Genomic DNA, 21,712 nt, shown 5'->3' on the forward strand with positions numbered 1-21,712 from the left:
ATCCCCTTTTGTGACCTTCTGACAAGCAAAGTCAGATTCACTTGACAACTGTGTTACTAACTTAAAATGGCAGTGATTCACTTAACAACTGTGGCAAGAGAGGTTGTAAAATGGGGCAAAATTCTCTTAACATGTCTTGCTTAACAACAGAAATGCTGGGCACAATTGTGATCGTAAGCGAAGGGTACTAAATGAACTGTTGTAAGTCGAGGACTTACCTGTGTAGACAACATATTACAACTCGACTTAAGAACACAATTGAGCCCCAAATTTCCAGGCACTTTTTCTGTGCTGTGTGACTTCAGTCACTAAATGAATGATTGTAACTTGAGGACTAGCTGTGCAGACACAAGCAAAGTCAACAGAGGGAAGCCAGATTTGCTTAACAACTGCATGGTTCATTTAACAACTGCAGAGATTCGCTTAGCCACCTTGGTCACAAAAGGCCAAAAAATCAACTGCATGGTTCATTTAACAACTGCAGAGATTCGCTTAACCAAAAAATCAGGTGGGACTCAATAACTGCTTTGCATAGTAATAAAAATTCTGATCCCAAGACTTGTAAGTGTGAGACCTGGTCGTAAGACATTTTTTTCTATGCTGTTGTGACCAGTCACTAAATGAATGGTTGTAACTTGAGGACTACCTACGCAGACAGATTACAGATGAGTATCACCTAAGTTAGAATAAAAACTTCCCTCGAATATTCCAGGGCTACCTTGTATTTCCCTGCATGCAGTGCTCCAAATCTTAACATTCTGTAGATATGTTTCCCACAATCCCCCCTAAGGACAGACTGAGGATAATGGTATTGGATGTTCACAGTTTAGGGAGAGGAAGGACTGCAACCAAAGGAAAGTTCGTGATTTGCATTGGATCCTGAAGGGTCAAGAGGTCAAGACATGAAGATAGGGGCTTCTATCCTGCAACTGAAGCCTTTTAAACCCTTTTAAACACATTACATGTAGTCCTTGACTTATGATTATAACGAAGCCCAAGAATTATCTTGCTAAGCGAGGCAGTTGTTAAGTGAGCTTTGAATGCTTTTTTTTATAAAATTCCTTGCCACATTTGTTAAGCGAATCATTGCAGTTGGAAAGTTAGTCACATGGTTGTTATGTGAATCTGACTTCCCCATTGACTTTGCTTGTTAGAATGTCACAAAAGGGGATCACGTGACCCTGGGACACTGCAGCTATCATAAATACGAGTCAGTTGCCAAGCCTCCGAACTTTGGTCGCGTGACCATAGGACTGCTGCAACAGTCTTATGTGTGAAAAACGGTCATAAGTCACTTTTTTTCAGTGCTGCTGTAACTTTGGTCACTAAATGAATGGCTGTAAATTGAGGGTTACTTGTTCACTAAGTGAAGTGCTGTAAGTTGAGTATAACCTATGGGTAAGGCATCAGGCTAGACAAGACTGAGTTCTAATCCCATCTCAAGTACAAAGTCATCTGCGTGACCTTGGGCCAGCTACTTTCTCTCGGCCCCCAGAAAGAGACAATGGCAAACCACTTTTGAAAAACCTTGCCAAGAAAACTGCAGGACTTCTCCAAGGGCCCTCTGAGAATTGGCCATGATTGAAAGGAAGGAGGAAAAACAGGTATGCAGCCTTTTCAAAAACAAGAAAATGTACATAATTTTAAAAACAGAAATATGCTGGGAAAATCAAGGTACAAGGCCAGGAACAAAGTCTTTGGAAGCTAAAAGACTTTTTAAATCTTTTCTCTTCTAAAATCTTTTTTTCTAATTCTTCTGTTGTTTTCCAGTTTTCTCATTTACTTGTTTCTAGTGCTCAGTTTTTTTGATGTTTGTTTTCTAATATCCGTAGTTCTCAACTTATTGAGCTCCAAATTTCTGTGGTTAAGTGAAACATTTGTTAAGTGAGTTTTCCCCCATTTTATGACTTTTCTTGCCACCGTTGTTAAGTGAATCACTGCAGCGGATAAGTTAGTAACCTAGCTGTTAAGTGAATCTGACTTTCCCATTGACTTTGCTAGTCAGAAAAGGGGTCACATGACCCTGGGCTGCTGTCACCGTCATAAATATGAGTCGGTTGTACACATTTTCATCATGTGACTATGGGGATGCTGCAACAGTCATGGGTGAAAACTGGTCATAATTCATTTTTTTAGTGCTGTTGTAACTTTGGTCATTAAAACAATGGTTGTAAGTCAAGGAATACCATCTTTGCATAGTTAATGTGCTTCCACAGATTGCTTTCCATGCTGTCACTTCTAAGAGCAAACATGAACATAAAATGCTGCAATGTAAGTCCTTGACTTACAACATTTCATTTAATGACCATTCGAAGCACTGAAAAAAAGTAACTCGACCATTTTTCACATTTACAACCATTGCAGCATCCCCCAGATCATGTGATCAAAATTTGGATGTTTGACTACTGGCTCATATTTATGATGGTTTAGTGTCTTGTGGGATTCCACATGATCCCCTTTTGCGAGGCCTAATTCACTTCACAACCATAACAACTGCAGTGATTCACTTAACAACTGGGGCAAGAAAGATCATAAAATGGAGAGAAATTCACTTAACCATCTCAGCAATAGAAATTTGAGGCTCAATTGTGGTTCTAAGTTGAGGATTAGCTATAACAGTGATGGTGAATCTTTTTGGCACTGAGTGCCCAAACTGGAACGTACGTGCCAGAGCCCCAGAAATTTGAAGACCAGTTTGCCAGTGCGCATGGTTTTCTGGTTTCCGGCAGGTGCATGGTCATCAGGTTTCTGAGGGCCCAGCACATGCAAAGACAGAGCTGGCCAGGGTGCATGTGCATGCCAGAAACCAGAAGAACACCAAGTGACGGCATGCATACCCACAAAGAGGGCTCTGCATGCTACATCTGGCACACATGCCATAGGTTTGCCATCACAAAGCTACGGTATATATATATGTGAAAAGTTCATCTTTCTCTCTCAGGATACATTTGCAAGAGGAAGTTCCCCGGCCAGCATTTTTAGAAGATTTACCTTGGGGTGGTGGAAGGAACCCCAATTGTTCAATTTATTAATTTCAATATTTTGGGGGGCTACACAATTTGTGCCAGTTTCCCCATCTTCAGCGTTCAATTGTTTTAAATCACGTTTTGAAACGGTAGCAGAATAAATACTGAGAAGAATGTGTGCAAAAAATCCTTTTGACACCATGGAAATAACACTCAAATTGCACATTAAGGTTTCCATCCATGTCTCCAAATCAAGTATCATTTATTATACAAAGTGTCCCCCAGTTATATTGGAGAGATGGTTGGGGAAGCAGTCTATTTTGGAGCCTGAAAAAAAAAAAGAAATATGTCTCTGTTAGAAAATATAATTTAGATGGCTTCCATATTTATAGGATTCAAGCAATTGCATTTTATCTTCTTACTCTTAAGTTGATAAGCGAGACTCTTTCCTTAAAACCATTAATCCCATCTAATATTTAAGGTTTCCCTGGTATCTCAATTTATGCAAGGGGCCTGAATGCCTTGTATTTCCTTCTTTGACATCTGGTTAATGTGACTTTAAAAAATATTTAAATTTCAAAACCTCACTGTCTCAATAGGAGGAAAACTGTTTATTAGTGCTGTAGTAGATGGCATGAATTTGCATTTTGACCTATAACACTGTACATTTATTTTTATTTTTATTTTGCAAAGCTGAGAATCCAACAAGAGATTTTAATAAATATTGTGCACATATGATCACTTTGCACACCACACTGTCAGTCATATACATTCTCTTCCATTCAGGGGAGAAAAAAGGACCCCCCCCCCTTTTCTCCCTGAATAGAAAAGAATTTATACATTAGTGGGATAGACCTTTGGTTCTTCCCAAGTCAAGGTCACAACTAGGGAGTGTTTCCTTAAAGAGATACCATAATCCTCGTTCGCAGATAAAAATGCAAAGGTTTGGTTCTTAGGGCTTTGCAAAGCTTCAATTGGAAGCTGATTGGGCTGAATCTCCAGATGCCTGGTCTGGCATTTTCACCCTTTAGAGAAAAAAGAAGTTAAACTGACTCAATACAAAGAAAATTTACAGGTCAAACTGTACCAAAGTTCAACCACACCCTGGTTTTAGTTGAAAGGATGGGCATCTTTTAACTGGTGATTCACAGGATGGAAGTTTCAGAATTACTATTAAGGGAGAATAATTGGGCGCATGACAAACATAAATAGAAATATAGCCAGTCTAAAGCTTTGGACAGAATGGTGCTTAGTTCTTTGCTGGCTGTTAAAGAAACAATGGAATAGGAGACTTGGAAGGGATTTTGTTGTTCCCACTGCTTCCTTATTCTGGACAAATAGTTCTCCAATCTCTTCTTAAAAACCTCCAGTGATGGAGCACTTGTGGAGGTAAGGTGTTCTGCTGATTAATCATTCTCATTGTTAGGAAATTTCTCCTTAGTTCTAGGTTGCTTCTCTCCTTGATTAATTTCCATCCATTGTTTCTTGTCCTGCCCTCAGGTGCTCCAGGTACCTTGCATTTCCTTGCATTTATTAAGGTTGAAAGTTGACAATCCTGTGCTGGAACCTTATATTTACTACTCTTTATTCCTTAAAATGAGACCACAAGCTTTTAGGGTTTGGCATATTTTAATTTTACTTATTATTCAATTTATTTGCCACCTGTCACTCCAAGGGACTACTCTAGATGTTTTTTGTGAGGGAGTTCACTTTTGTGAGGGATCTACTTCTGCATTGTGTGGTAGATCAAATATTCATTTACCCCATTAAAAGGTCAGGAGTTTCTTGGGCACTGAGTGAAGTGTCTAGGGCACCAAGTGTCTAGGCACCAAGTGCCAACACAGGAGCATGCATTGGAACCCGGAAGAAAGCAGCTGGCCAGTGCGCATGTGCACAACATGTGTAATACAAGATAACTAGAGGTGGTCCTCACAACCACAATTGAGTCCAAAATTTCCACTGCTGAGCAAGACCGGTCTTTGAGTGGTTGCCCTGTTTTATGGCCTTTCTTGCCACAGCTATTAAGTGAATCCTTGAAGTTGTTAAGTGAGCAACATGGTTGTTAAGTGAATCTGGCTTTCCCATTGACTTTGTTTGTCAGAAAGTAGGAAGAGGATATTGTGTGACTCTGAGACACTTGCAAATGTCATAAATACGAGTCAGTTGCCAAGCATCTGAACTTTGATCGATTGACCATGGGAATGCTGCAACAGTCCTAAGTGTGAAAAACGGTTGTTAGTCACTTTTTTCAATGCTGCTGTAACTTTGGTCACTAAACAAATGGCTGTAAATTGAGGATTACTTGTATCAGTTTATCCCGTAGGCATAAAATGGGACTCTTGGCTGACAAAGCAAGCAGGTGAAACTAGATAAATCAAGGATAATTTTGTACTTTTTTAAAAATGAGGGAATGGAGTTCTATCATCAGAATCTCATTAGAGTGAGAAGCTTTGGCTCATTCCTTGAACACGTGGATAGCAGACATCACGGAGAAACCTCGAATGGACAAGTGACCTCTGACCCTTCCAAAGAGGGATGCCAATTGTTCCCTGGGGTTGAAGACAGAAATGGAAGTTTGTCCAATTACAGCATCAATGTCAGGAGGACCTCAACCTTAATGGAACACCTGCCTAGGAGGAGAAAGATAACATTCAACCTGGTTAAGTGCAATGAAGGCAAGCCTTCTGTCTTTATGACGTGATTTATTGTATGAATGATTTATTACAAGGACTTCTCTCCCACTCCGTTCTGCCTGTCATTCAGCCCAGCTCACTGGAAGCTTTCAGCACCTGCAACCCACCAATAAAACTGAAAATACAGGTAGTCCTCGATTTACAACAGTTCATATAGTGACAGTTTGAAGTTACAATGGTGCTTTAAAAAGGGACTTAATGATTGTTTTTCATGTGTACAACAATGGTAGCACCCCCATGATGGAGGGAGGGAGGAAAAGAAGGAAGGAAGAGGGAGGGAAGAAGGAAGGAAGAGAAGAAGGGAAAAGGAGGAAGGAAGAAGAAAAGGAAGGAAGAAAAAGGAGGAAGGAAGATTTCAAGTGTTCTTCTCTCCTACATTTAAATAAAGACTTTGTAATTAAGCCTAAGTATTTTTATATGTTACTATTAGTTCCAAATTTGCTATATGTTTTTTCTTTTTTAGAGAATTGGACTTGATCTGAGCCAGTCTTTACTCAAAGGGATTCCCTCCTGCCTCTCCGAGGCTTAACGCCTACCTCTTAATTATCCCCAACACAAATATTGCTTGGGAATTTCCAACAGAGGCTAATGACTTCAGAATAGACCCATCTCCTCGCCTTCCCATTTTAGCCAGGCCTTTGTGAGTTTCCTTTAATTATTCCTTAGCATTGACAGTTCTATATATACAAAAATATATATCTAAGAACGATAGTCCTTATCTCCAGGGAAACAGCTCCTGATTTATTCTGGGGAATGCATTTCAATTATCGTCTTAAGCTGGTGGTGTCCGTGCAGCAGGAGCTCAGACAATGTCGTGAGTCATCCTTATTTAATATGCTCGGCTACTTTTCTGAAATCTGCCCGGGCGGGATATCATCGTCCCTTAGAAGCTGGCATCGCAGGTTGAGATATGCTGGTCACAGCAGGGAGGCAAAGCCTCTACTCCGTTTCGGTCATCCATCAGAGATTAGAATTCAAATAGAGCTCAAAGGGACCTTCGAGATCTTCTAGTCCAGCCTCTTGCTCAAGTAGGAGACTCTACCATCTCAGACAAATGGTTGTCCAGTCTCTTCTTAAAACCCTCCAGTGATGGAGCACTCACAACTTCTGGAGGGAAGCCATTCCACTGATTAATTGTTCTCACCGTCAGGAAATTTCTCTTTAGTTCCAGGTTGCTTCTCTGTTTCATTAGTTTCCATCCATTGCTTCTTTGGAAAATAATGTGTCCCCCTTTTCTTTGTGGCAGTCCTTCAGATACTGGATCTTTAATTGTAATTTAGGGAGACTAGAGGCTTTAGGTGCAAAAGGTTTATAGGCGGGAATTTATCGGTCAAATGGAAGGAAGGAAGGTGAGAAGAAAAAAGAACAGGTAGGAGAGGAAGGAAAGTACGTCAAATTCTTTTTATACTTCAAATTAAGCACCTCCCTACTAACTTGGTTTTACAGGTCGACCTTGACTTATGACCACAATTGAGCCCAAAATATCTGTTGCTAAGTGAGACAGTTGTTAAGTGATTCCCTCCTTTTATGACCTTTCTTGCCATTGTTATTAAGTGAATCACTGTAGTTGTTAGTCACATAGTTGTTCAATGAATCTTGCTTCCCCATTGACTTGCTTGTCAAAAGGTCACAAAAGGGGATCACGTAACCCTGAGACATTGCGATCATCATAAAGATGAACCAGTTATCAAGTGTCTGAATTTTGATCCCATGATCATGGGGATTCTGCAGTGGTTGTAAGTGTGAACAATGGTGATAAATTACTTTTTCAGTACCATTATAACTTCAGTTCCTAAACGAACTGTTGTAAGTCAAGACTATCTATAAATCCAATGGATAAATTTAACAACATGGAAGATTTGGTTGGAAGACAGGTATTTTGTGTACAGATTATCTGCGATGTACAATGGTTCATTTAGCAACTGCCAAAGTCATAATGGCACTGAAAAAAAAGATTTATACACAGTCCTCATTCTTACAACCTTTGCAGTATCCCCACGGCCATGAGATCAATATTCAGGTATTGGCAACCAGCATATATTTATGATTGTTGTGATTACATAATCGCCATTTGCTACCCTCCCAGCCGACTTCTGACAAGCAAAGTCAACAGGGGGAAGCCAGATTTCCTTAATGACTGCATGATTCATTTAACAACTGCAGAAATTTGCTTAACCACTGTAGCCATAAAAGGCCATAAAATCAGGTGTGATTCCATAATTGCTTTACGTAGTAATAAAAATTCTGATCCCAAGACTGTTGTAAGTGTGAGACTTGGTTGTAAGACATTTTTTTTCTGTGCTGTTGTGACTTCAAACAGTCGCTAAATGAATGTTAAGTTAGAGTAAAAACCTCTTTCGGGCTGCCTTGTGTTTCCCTGCATGCAGTGCTCCAGATCTTAACATCCTTTAGATACATTTAGTCCCATTTCCCACAATCCCCCCTGAGGACACACTGAGGATTATGGTACTTGATGTCCACAGTTTAGGAAGAGGATGGACTGCATTTGTGGAATGTTGTGACAGTCATACATGTGAGGTGTTTGCTTCATGACTGCAGTGTTAACTTAACCACCATTGCAAAAAGTGTCCAACATCATGTCCGTTGATGTGCTTCCTTGACACCCAGGCTCAATTACTAAGTTAAGGACTACTTATAATTCAGTTCTCATGTTATGGCTTTAGAACACATTACATAAAATAATGGGGTTGGAAGCGACCTTGGAGGCCTTTTAGCCCAACCCCCTGCTCAAGCAGCAGACTCTACCATCTCAGATAAATGGTTGTCCAATCTCTTCTTAAAAACTTCCAGTGTTGGAGCACCTACAACTTCTGGAGGGAAGCTGTTCCACTGGTTAATTGTTCTCACTGTCAGGAAATTCCTCCTTAATTCCAGGTTGCTGCTTTACTTCATTAGTTCCCATCCATTGTTTCTTTGGAAAATAATTTGACCTCCTTTGTGGCAGTCCCTCAGATACTGGATCTTTAATTGTAATTTCAGGGAGACTAGAGGCTTTGGGGGCAAAAGGTTTATAGATGGGAACTGGGAATTTATAGGTTGAGAGGAAGGAAGGGAAGGAGGGAGAAAGGGAAGATGAGAAGAAGAATGGAGGGAGGGAGGAAAGTAGGTCAATTTTTTTTATACTTCAAATGAAGCACCTCCTTACCAATTTGGTTTTACAGGTAGACCTTGACTTAAAACATAAAATAATGGGGTTGGAAGGGACGTTGGAGATCTTCTAGTCTAACCCCCTGCTCGTGCAAGAGACCCTAATCATTCCTGACAAATGGTTGTGCGATCTCTTCTTAAAAACCTCTGGTGATGGAGCACTCACAACTGCTGGAGGCAAGTTGTTCCACTGATGATCACTGTCAGGAAATTTCTCCTTAATTCTAGGTTGCTTCTGTCCTTGATTAGTTTCCACCCATTGCTTCTCATCCTGCCTTTGGAGAAGAAGTTGACCCCCCTCTTCTTTGGGACAACTCCTCAAATATTGGAACACAATTATAGTCCTTCTTTTCATTAAACTAGATATATCCAATTCCTGCAAACGTTCAGATGTTTTAGCCTCCATCCCCTTAATCATCTTTGTTGCTCTTCTCTGCATTCCTTTTAGAGTCTCAACATATTTTTTACATCATGGGGACCAAAACTGAATGCAATATTTCAAATGTGATCTTACTAAGGCCTTATAATGTGGTATCAACACTTCACGTGATACTTGATTCTATCCCTATGTTAATCCAGTCTAGGATTTTCTTGGCTTTTTTAGGCAGCTGCAACTGGCTCCCATTCAAGTGATTATTTACTTCTAATAGTTGAAGCAATATTACAAATATTGGAAGAGAAAGGCAATACACGTACAGGTTGGCCAGTATCTCGAAGAAAGTGGCATTTCAGATCACCCCATCTCCAAAAAGCCTTGGATTGGGAGACAGAGCCAGTGGGTGGATGAGGGGAAGGTGATCCCGTCTCTTTGACATGTCAAATGCCAACTGGTCCTGTTGCATGAATTGGATATGACCAGTCTACAGAAAAAAGGACTAGGGGTGAATTGGTAACAGTATTCCAGTATTTGAAGGGCTGCCACAAAGAAGAGGGGGACTTTGTGGCAGCCAAAGCACCCAAAGGCCAGACAAGAAGCAATGGTTGGAAACCAACCAAAGAGAGAAGCAACCTGGAATTAAGGAGAAACTTCCAGAAAGTGAGAACAATTGATCAGTGGAACAGCTTTGCCTCCAGAAGTTGTGGGTGCTCCATCACTGGAAGCTTTCAAGAAAAGACTGGACAACTTTTCGTCTGAAATGATATAGGGTCTCCTGCTTGAACAGGGGGTTAGACTAGAAGACCTCCATCGTCTCTTCCAGCTCTACTGTGATTTAATGAATGTGTACCACCTTTCTTGCAAACAGGATGAGAATCCCGGCTGGCCATTCCCAAACCTCAGCTTGTGGCAGGCCAGCTTTGTTCAGAGGAAAGCTGGGTGGTCCCTGCCCGCCCAAGAAACTCCCCAAAGTTCATCCAAAATGTCGCATAGCTTTTATAACCAAAACGGCAGGGAGTTATTTTCTCGGTGACTGTTGGAAAAGCATTGAGGTGGAGGCTTCTAAATTCCAATTATCTGGATCTCCAGGACAAAAAACCAGATTAGGTCGGGCAGACAAAGGCATCCAGCCCCCTCCGACGTCTCTGTTTTGTCTCACGGGACTCTCCTGAAGCTTAATGCCTGGATAACTACCCCCCCTGAGTGAGATCCTCTCCTGTTTTCGCCAATCCTCCGTTTGCCAAGAAGGGATGGAGAAGTCATTCAGCGAAAGAAAAGGAAGCAGCTTGAGCCCCAAAAGCGCATCCAGCTTCTCTCATTAACTGTTGAAAGTGAAGGGCCCGTTGATATGACCCAAACTTTCTCCTTGGCGACCACAACGAACGTGGATGGTGGAAGCTGGGTATTTTCCCCTGGTGGATCGTTTCACGACTCAGCGGCCTTCTCTTGCCAACCTTCTTAAGACAGAGTTCTTTGCAAGCTGTTCTTCACGAGGGACCACCTTGGAGAACCACCTTGGTGCCAACTTCATAACCTCCCATGAAACGGGGGTTGCAGCCTTCAGTTTCTCAGTATCGTTATCAGCCAATTGTGTCTGGGGGTTAAGGCAGCAAGCTAGAAAGCAGGAGAACATGTGTTCTAATCTTGTCTTAAGCCAGCTGGTTGACTTTGGGCCAGTGACCAGGAAGCTATGAATTCCAATCCCACCTTAGACGTGAAAGCCTACTGGGTGACTTTGGACCAATCACTAGGAGACGAGGAGTTCTAGTTGTGTCTTAGGCACGAAAGCTACTGGGTGACTGGGCCAATCTCCAGGAGACAGTGAGTTGTAATCCTGCCTTAGCTATGAAAGCTGGCTTGGTGACTTTGGGCAGGTCTATCTCTCTCTCAGTCCAGTCCACCTGTCATTATGGCGAAAATAGGAGGAGGAAACTCTGTTGGGTACATTCACCACCTTGGGTTATTTGTAAAAAATAAAAATAAAAGGCAGGATACAAATCATTTCCACTTACAGGTGCCACAAGTATAACCTTCCGTAGTCCAGAATCACTTGCCTGCTGACCTAATTTTTTGTCAGCATACCAGGGGTGGGTTCCTGCCAGTTCTAACCTCTTCTATAAAAGAGGTTTCACAAATCTACAGTGTCGTTTAGAACCGGTTCCAGCTCCCTCCCCCCACCCGTCTGCACATCATCAAGATGAAGAAAGAGAGGAGGAATTCTAGGAGTTGAAGTCCACAAGTCTTAAAGCTGTCAAGTTTGAACACCCCTGGGGTTTTTTTCCTAAAGGGTTAGGGGTGCAAGTCACCAAATTAGGGGGCAGTGATGCTACCTGGCACACCTTTGAAACCCTGAGCACTCTCACAAAATGACTGCCCTGGTGAATTGTAACTAGTTTCAAAACATGGATTCCCCCAAAACAAACTGAGATCAAAAAACAGCTAACTTGATCAGGATCATCCAAGGAAATAATCCTAATGGATCTACAAAACTGGGGATGATGACCCCAAAATAACAGTATTTCCTGTTTAAACATGTCCTGCAATTATTCAAAATCAAAAGTGGTGGAGGAATATTTTTTTAATAAAGCAAGGAAAGATTTGGAAGCCACAAATCCTTCTCAGCCTTGTGATTTTTAGAGAAAAATAAGAGTGCTAATTTTTCTTTTTTTAACCCTAAAAATGGGTCAAGGAAAAAATGAGCGAATCCCACTGACCTACTTTCAGAGGCAAGGAAAGACAAAAAGGAAAATGGCAAAAAGATCTCCAACAAAATTCCCAGGTTTTTTGTAGAGCAAAATGACAAGTGTTTTTTTTTTCAAATTTTCCCATTTTAAGATGGTTGGGCTTCAACTCCCAGGATTCTGGGAGTTGAAATCCACCCACCTTTTAGTGGCCAGGTTTACAAAACACTGATTTAATTTCATCCAGATTTGATAGGTTCATTTACAGATAGTTGACACGACCAAAACTGAGCCCAAAATTTCTGTTGCTAAGAGTTACTGAGTTTTGCCCCATTTTACTACCTTTCTTGTCACTTTTGTTAAGTGAAACACTGTAGTCATTAAGTTAGTAGCATGGTTGTTAAATGGATTTGGCTTCTCCAGTGACTTTGATTGTCAGAGGTTACAAAAGAGGGTCTCTTGCCCCTAGGACCCTGCAACTGTCATAAATACAAGCCAGTTGTCAAGTGTCTGAATTTTAATCACATTTTGTTTAGCAACTGTTTGAAGTTACAACAGCATGGGAAAATGTGAATTATGAATAGTCCTCACACTTATGGCCTTTGCAGCATTCACATGGTCATAGAAAGCCAGACGCTTGGCAACCAGCATATATTTTAAGATGGTTGTAGCATCCTAGAGTCATGCAATCACCATCATTTGCGACTTTCTCATCTGGCTTGGAGCATAGAATATAAGATAATGTAGTTGGAAGGGACCTTGGAGGTCTTCTAGTCCAACCCCTTGACTAGCAATAGCAGTTAGCAATAGCAGTTAGACTTATATACCGCTTCATAGGGCTTTCAGCCCTCTCTAAGCGGTTTACAGAGTCAGCATATTGCCCCCAACAACAATCTGGGTCCTCATTGTACCCACCTCGGAAGGATGGAAGGCTGAGTCAACCTTGAGCCGGTGAGATTTGAACAGCCGAACTTCAGAACTGCAGTCAGCTGAAGTAGCCTGCAGTGCTGCATTTAACCACTGCGCCACCTCGGCCTATAACATTTCAGACAAATGGCTGTTCAGTCCCTTCTTAAAAACCTCCACTGTTAGATGCCCACAACTTCTGGAGGCAAGTTGTTTCATTATTAATAATCCAGTAATTATTGTTTTCACTGCCAGGAAATTTCTCCTTAGTTTTAGGTTGGTTCTCTTCTTAATAAATCATCTCCATTTGTTCTTGACCTGCCCTCTGTTTCTTTGAAGTATAGGTTGACCCTCCCCTCTTCTCTGTGACAACCTCCTCATCTATTGGAAGACTGATATCATATCAGGTCGTCTCCTCCTCCTCCTCCTCCTCTTCAATACTGCCTATAACCTAGGTTCTGAATTTCATACTTTGTCGCGCCCCCCCCCCTCCTCCTCCACCACCACCACTATCACCACCTCCTCCTCCTTACTGCCTGTAAGGTAGTTCTGAATTTCATGCAATACCCATCTGATTCTTTGAGATGAGGACTGGAAATCCATCTGTGTAATGTCATCCTTATCACCTGACATTGTATTTTTCCTTTAAAATTTATTTTTTTTAAAAAATTCTTAAAGCACAAATAGCCAGTTCAAGTGGAAGTTTTCAGAACACTAGGGGGAGCAGCAAGATAAGAAAAAAGCAAAAGGAATTTTTTTTTCCCTATCCACCAAACTTTCATTGCTAGAGAATTACCGCATCTCCTTGCATGAACTAGACTGTGCAATTTCAAAGCATAACTCAAAAGGCCTTCCATTATATGACTCAGAAAATTTTTATGATTCCTATTAAATTATGTTGTTATATGACTCAAAATGAGAATGACTCTGCTGAAATAAGGGCTAGGCTGTCCCATCAAAGCAAAAAAATAAAATTGGAAGGAGTGATTAGAATTAGAAGGAGCTTGTGCATGAATCTAAATTAAAACAATGCACTTATGGTAAGTTGCATTTTTGCTTAAACACATCCAGAAAAGAATAGCCTTTTACCTCTCTTTGGTATTGCTCTGAAACTGCTCTAATATTTATTTTTACTTTATTTAGCGAGTTTAGATAAGAACCATTTCTCTCATTGGAATACTCTGGGTGATGTACAATCAGGGAATTAAAACCTGCCACAAAACTACATAAAATACAGATAGTCCTTAACTTATGACCACAGTTGAGCCCAGAATTTCTGTTGCTAAGTGAATCATTTATTAAGTGATTTCTGCCCCATTTTATGATCTTTCTTGCCACCGTTAAGTGTACCCACTGCAGTTGTTAAGTTAGTAACATGCCTGTTAAATGAATCTGACTTCCTTGTTGACTTTGCTTGCCAGAAGATCACAAGAGGGATTCATGTGATCCTAGGACCATCATAAATATGATCCAGTTGCCAAGTTTCCGAATTTTAATCGCATGACCCTGGGGACGCTGCATCGGTTGTGAATAATGGTGACAAGTCAGTTTTTTCAGTATGACTTTGAGTGGTCACAAAATCAACTGTTGTAAGTCATGGACTGTACTGTACTGTATTTCAAAAGCAGTCCCAGAAAAAGAATAAACGTGTTAAGTTTTAAAAAGTTTGGGGGTAGGTCACCAAGGTGGTAGAGCTAGAACTTCAAACTTTTACCAAAGGCCTGGAAAGAAGGGGACTGCCTCATCTCTAGAGGGAGATGTTCCAGAGGATGGGAACCGTAGCAGAGAAGGCCCTGCTTCTAGATTCCAGGAGTAAAAATTGTTTAACCCATAAGGTCCATAACATACCTTCCCTGCCTGCCCAGGTGGGATGGGCAGATGTGATGAGGATGAGGCAGTTCCTCAGGTAACCTAGCACCATGCCATGTAGAGCTTTAAAAATCATAACCAGTGATTTGAATTAACCTGGAAGCAAACTGGCACCCAATGCAATGGAGGGTCTGCCTCTAGAAGAGAATATTTACTCATGGTTGAGTTCCTTGGTGCTCTCTGAGCTTGGTTGCTTTCTTACAGACATTTCATGGCCCAACTAGGTAACATCATGAGTGTTAGAAGGGGATGGGGCTTGCAGAGAGCAGAATGAGGAGGAGGAGGAGGAGGAAAGGAGTTTGGGGTTCTTGATGCTCTCTAAGCTTGGTTGTATTCTACACATATTTCATGATCCTAGGTAACATTGTCAGTGCTAGAAGAGAGGGAGGTTTTCAGAGAGGAAGAGGAGGAGAAGGAAGAGGGAAACAATGACTGCGGGGTCCTTGGTGCTCCCTGAGCTTGGTTGAATTCTTGCAGATATTTTATGGCCCAGCTAGGTAACATCAGTGCTAGATTGAAGTGCGATTTGCTCATTGTTTATACAGAAGTATGGGTGGGAGTGTCCTTGTTAGTTCATTGTTAAAGTATTGCTTACTGCTTGATTGTTGGTCTAATAGTAATCTTGGTGTTAATCTCTGCTTATCTGGGCATTGACTGCTGTTAAGGGAGTATGTCTGTCTTTTAGCTTTCTGATTCTCTCTTTGGAATTGTGTAGATGTTCTTTATTTCTGTGTGCCTGTTGATTGCTGATTTGTCAGTGCCTGGCTTAATTCTCTAGTCTCTAACGTTTTTGGACTTGGCTTGATCTAGGATGCTCAGTTTTCCATTTGAAACTCTAGTTTAGTGAAATTAAGGCATTTTCATCATGTCTTCTAGTTGCTCCTTTGCAGATTTTACCTAACTGGGTAATGAAATATCTGCAAGGAAATAACCAAGCTCAAAGAGCACCAAGAACTGCATAATGTCTGCTTTCCTGGAACTCAAGGACATTATTCAAGACCCTGCAGAATCGTTACATCAAGAAGGATACAAGACATTTCATCCTCAATATAGGTAGTTCTCAACTTACAACCATTTGCTTAGTGACAACAGAAGAATGTAACATGTTCATTTTTCATACTTATGCAACATCCCCATGGTCACGTGAACAAAATTTGGATGCTTGGCAACTGGCCTGTATTTATGATGATTGCAGAGTCTCGGGTCATGAGATCCTCTTCTGCGACTGTCCGAGGAGCAAAGTCAGTGGGGAAGCCAGATGCACTTAACAGCCATGTCACCAACTTAACAGTGCTTCTCTTACCAACCGAAGCAAGAAAGGTTATGAAATAAGGCAAAACTCACTGAACAAATGTCTCACTTAGCAACAGAGGTTGGACTCAATTGAGGTCATGTTGAGGACCACCTGTACGCTGACAGTCAGCTGACACTACATCACAATCATCTATTGCATTTTAATAGAGCCTCAGTCAAGCCCTCCCCTCCCCCATCTTTCAGGCTCCCCCAAATAAGTGATTTTTAAGTCGCCCTAATCATATACCAACCCTGGCTGCTGTTCCCCCTGTTCCCTCCCTCCCCCACTGCTACTGAACCAGCCCTTTCAGTTTCCCCTTCAATTTAATTTTCCTTTTTTTCGTTTTCCTCCGTTGACATTTTTTAGCAGAGATGCTGCAGTCAAGGCAACCCACCCTTTTTTTTCCACAGCCTCTTTAGGGTTGGCGTTGCGACGGATGGCACCACCCCTGTTGAGAGCCACCCCGTTCCAGACCGAGTCCTGCTGGGGATATACGGTTAATCTCAAAAGTCCTGAAATGGGGTGCAAAATTCAATCTACATGTAAAAGAGCATTGCGCGCAACGCTCTCCGCCTGCAGTTGGAGAGATAATATGGAAAATATGGCAACCCGGCAGGGGGTAAAACATGATAGCTGCTCAGCTCCCTGGCAAAGAAAGTAGTTGGCTGGAAGAGAAATTAAAAAAAATCAATTGTGCATCCTGCATCGCTCGGAAAATATGCCCCTTTTTTAAAAAATAGATATATCATCATGTGCGGCGCGCTGAAGACTTTTGAGGGTTATTTGCATAAAGGGAGATAAAAGTCAGGAAAAACATCCCTGAATGATCTCGCTTCAGGCTTGCCAATTTCCCGAATTTTGTCCATCGCTACTATCTCGAAGGCCATATTGATTTGATGAAGACATTCGGTGCATTTGGACAGCAAGCTGGGGTTTGGGGGGAGGGGCAGTGATGGGGAGTCATGTGATGGGCTTTTTGCCTCTCACTTGGGTTCCAATGGAAGCCTGGGAACCAAAAGGGGGGGACGCTTGGAGTATGGGTCTCCTTCACCCAAGGTTGCCCAAACATTTAGGGTTCATTCCAAGAATGAACCTCCTGTTTTTCGTGCAAGCAGAGGCCTATCAACAAGTAAACCAATTACAGATCCTTGTTGTCGATCCTTGCCTTCCTCAATTTGGGGACATCAGTCCAAGACCAGGGATGTTTACAGGATGTGAGTGAAAATGTTAAGTAGGCAGCTGCATGTTACAATTGAAGTTGTGCCATTCCTTATGGGCATCAGTTAAGAAGGAGCTTTGTTGACGTTGTGGTTGCTGGTTTGCTATTTGAGGGTTCTCAATCAAATGAAAGTCCCCTTCTATTTGAATCCTGTAGTTTCACCCAGATAACAATCTTCCATAACTCTTGAGCCTTGATTTTAAATCTTGGTTGCTTGGTGGATGACTAGTCTCTTGAGTTGCAATCTCAAATCTCAGTTACCTAGTGATAAGCCAATCTTCCATAACTCCTAAGCCTCAATCTCAACTAGCCTGGATTGTTAGGTTGTATGGGATAATTCACTGGAGAAACCAATTTTGTTTGGAAGGGTTAATAGTAAAAGGAAACCAGTCCACCAAAGAACATGGTGGTTGGACAGCATAAAAGCTGACACCATCCAGAGCTTAAATAAATTCAAAGAAGTAGTGCAAGATTGGAAGACATGGAGAAACCTGGCACCAAGAATCGCCAAGTCAGACACTCCCCCTTCTCCCCCCTCCTCCTCTTCTTCCTCCTCCTTCTAGTCCCCTCCCTCCTTCCTCTCCTCTTTTTCTCCTCATAATCACAAATATCACATTTTGATAGTTTTCTGGCAATGAAAGTGTAGTACAGATAGTCCTCAACTAGCACTAGTTCCTTTAGTGATTGTTCACAACAGCACTGAAAAAGTGACTGAGGATCATTTTTCACACTTACAACCAGCACAGCATCCCCATTGTCATGTGATCACAATTGGACACTGGGAAATTGGCTCATATTTATGACAGTTGCAATGTCCCAGGGTCACATGATTACCTTTTGCCAAGCATCCGAATTTTGATAATGTGACTATGGGGATGTTGTGGAGGTCATTAGTGTGAAACATGGTTATAAGTCCCTTTTTCAGTATCATTGTAACTTTGAATGGTCACTAAATGAACTACTGTTAAGATGAGAATTGACTGTATATGTGTCTGTCAATCTGTCTGTTGTCCGTCCGTCCGTCCATCCATCCATCCATCCATCCATCCATCCATCCATCCATCCATCCATCCATCCATCCATCTATCTATCTATCTATCTATCTAATCTATCTACCAATCAAATACCAGTTTAAGTAATTAATTTTGTTACAGGAGAAACATTTTATAGAATCAAAACAAAACAAATTCAAACCAAGGATAATTTTAAAAAGTGATAAATAAGAATGCAATAAAAGAAGAGATAGAAATAAAGGACTTCTGATTTTCTTTACAGCAGTTAGAAATATATTTCATCCTCCCTATATATCAGGGGTGTCAAACTCAAGGCTATGGCCCGCATTGAGCCCTCAGGGTGCTTAGATCTAGCCCACAGGGCTGCCCTGGAAACAGCCAAGGACCAGCCTGCAGTGCCTCTGCCAGAGACGCTTCTGCCAGCGACAACGGAGCTCAGGAGGCAGCAACGGCCTCCTGCAACCCGCTGCCAGCTAAAACTGAACTTCCTTTTCACTGGCAAAGCACTGGGGCCACCACAGGTACCCCCACACACAAAAATTACATTGAGCTGGTCCCGCCCACCCTGGCCCCCAGGGTCAAACACAACCTTGATACGGCTCTCAATGAAATCGAGTTTGATACTACTGTCTCTCTTCTTTCCATATTCTCTTCTTTCTAATCATCCAACCCGTAAATCATTGGTTCCTTTCCCCTCTCCCCCAATTTAATTTTCAGACAAAAATCTACTAGGGTTTTCCAATCCTTATCCATCTGCTTATTGTCTTGCCTCTAATCAAACAAGTCAACTTAACCATCTCTGCAAATTCCCTTTACCAACCATTCTTGCATTGTGTTTATGAGCAGGAAAAAGGATGAAGAAAAGATAAATCTAGAAGGGAAAAAATGGTTCGCAGATGAGATCTCAGAACCACTGAACTATATCTTTCAGAGATCCTGGGGCACCGGGGAACTGCCAGAGGACTGGAAAAGAGCTGATGTGGTTCCCATCTTCAAAAAAAAGGGGGGAAAATGGATCCAGGAAACTATAGACCTATCAGCCTGACCTCAATACCAGGAAAGATTCTGGAAAAGATAATCAAGCAACGAATTAGCGAACACCAAGAAGCAAACAAAGTAATAGCCAAAAGCCAACATGGGTTTGTCAAAAACAGATCATGCCAGACTAATCTTATTGCATTCTTTGACAAAGTGACAAAATTAGTGGACCAGAGGAATGCTGTCGATATAGTTTACTTGGACTTCAGTAAGACATTTGATAAGGTAGACCATAACCTACTACTAGATAAAGTAGAAGAATGTGGGTTGGACAGCATCACCACCAGATGGATTTGTAACTGGCTGACCAACCACATTCAATGTGTAGTCCTCAATGGAACTGCACCTATAATGCAATACAATACAATAGCAGAGTTGGAAGGAACCTTCTAGTCCAACCCCCTGCCTAGGCAGGAAACCCTATACCATTCCAGACAAATGGCTATCCAACATCTTCTTAAATACTTCCAGTGTTGGAGCATTCACAACTTCTGGAAGCAAGCTGTTCCACTGATTAATTGGACATGGAGTGAAGTATGCAGTGGAATACCCCAAGGCTCTGTTTTGGGCCCAGTACTCTTCAACATCTTCATCAATGATTTGGATGAGGGAATAAATGGGGAACCCATCAAATTTGCAGATGACACCAAGCTGGCAGGAATAGCCAACACTCCAGAAGACAGGCTTAAGATACAAAAGGATCTTGACAAACTTGAACATTGGACACTATCTAATAAAATGAAATTCAATGGTGAAAAGAGTAAGGTTCTACATTTAGGCAAGAAAAACGAAATGCACAGGTACAGTATAGGTGGCACCATCCTCAATAGTAGTAACTGTGAGTGGGATCTTGGAGTCCTAGTGGACAACCATTTAAATAGGAGCCAGCCGTGTGAAGCAGCTGCCAAAAAAGCCAACACAGTTCTAGGCTCCATAAACACAAGGATAGAATCAAGATTACGTGAAATGTTAATACCTCTTTATAATGCCTTGGTAAAGCCACACTTGGAATACTGCATTCAGTTTTGGCCGCCACAATGAGGAAAAGATTTGGGAAAAGAGTGCAGAGAAGAGCAACCAAGAGGATTAGGGGACTGGAGGCTAAAACATATGAAGAACGGTTGCAGGAACTGGGTATGTCTAGTTTAATAGAAAGAAGAATTAAGGGGAGACATGATAGCAGTCTTCCAATATCTCAGGGGTTGCCATAAAGAAGAGGGAGTCAAACTATTCTCCAAGGCACCTGAAAGCAGAACAAGAAGCAATGGGTGGAAACTAGTCAAGGAGAGAAGCAACTTAGAACTGAGGAGAAATTTCCTGAAAGTTAGAACAATTAATCAGTGGAACTACCTGCCTCCAGAAGTTGTGAATGCCCCAACACTGGAAGTCTTTAAGAAGATGCTGGATAGCCATTTGTCTGGAACAATGTAGGGTTTCCTGCCTAGGCAGGGGATTGGACTAGAAGACCTCCAAGTCCCTCCAACTCTGCTATTGTATTGTATTGATCCAAAGTAGCCCCCCCCCCTGCATTGCATTTGATAAAGAAAAAGGTATCACTTCACCTGCCATTTTTTTGGGCCTGAATCTTTATCCTTCCTTGGCTGCAGGTGACCCCCCTCCTTTCTGTAAAAAAAAAATCCCTATAAAATTCATTCGCTCTGCCGTTTACATTATCTTGACCCCTCCTTCCAGCCCAACAATCCTCTTATTGTTAAATCTGAGCTCACAGCTTCTTCCCCCCCCCCAAACCAGACGCTTTCGTCCCTATTTTTTTAAAAAAGGCGATGTCATATACAAATCCTTATTTCTGTGAAATCTCGGAATTTTTTTTTCTTTTTTTAAAAGAGTGGAGGAAAATGCAGCTTCTGCCCCAGACCTCTCCCTGCTACTTTTGATTTTGGAGGAGCTTAGTGGTTGGAAATTCCAAATTTGATGGGAAGTCTTTGATGGGAAGTGTGGATCGCGTTATTTTGGTGGGTTTTTTTCTGCACCACTCATGAAGCATTAAAGGATTTTCATCCCCGGAGCTTGGAAGCAGTGGTGTGTTTCATCCTGCGCATGTCTTAAGTACTGCCTGGGGCCACAGACATTTCTGCAAAGGAAACTCAAAAAGGGGGAGAACCTTGCCCTTCTCCCCTAAAATCTCTTCCCTCCAGTTGCCCCCTCCAGGAGATAGAAAACCCTGCTGAGATTCAGAAACTTGAATTTATAGGCAGTCCTCAACTTACGACCACAGTTGAGCCCTGGATTTCTGTTGCTAACAAATGAGATATTAATTAAGCAAGTTTTGCCACATTTGTTAAGTGAATTACTGCAGTAATTAAATTAGTAACATGGCTGTTCTCACTGTTAGAAACTGCGAACAGTCACTGAAAGAATTGTGGTAGGATGGGGACTACTTGTACTGACTTGGCAGAAAATTCTGCAGAGAAGAAATTGCTTCAGACCACAATTGAGCCCACAATTTCTGCTGTTAAGCAAGACATTTG

The sequence above is a fragment of the Thamnophis sirtalis genome, unplaced genomic scaffold, assembly GCF_051295495.1.
Source record: "Thamnophis sirtalis isolate CommonGarterSnake01/CBP01778 unplaced genomic scaffold, rThaSir2_p1.2 scaffold_4, whole genome shotgun sequence".
NCBI lineage: Eukaryota > Metazoa > Chordata > Lepidosauria > Squamata > Natricidae > Thamnophis > Thamnophis sirtalis.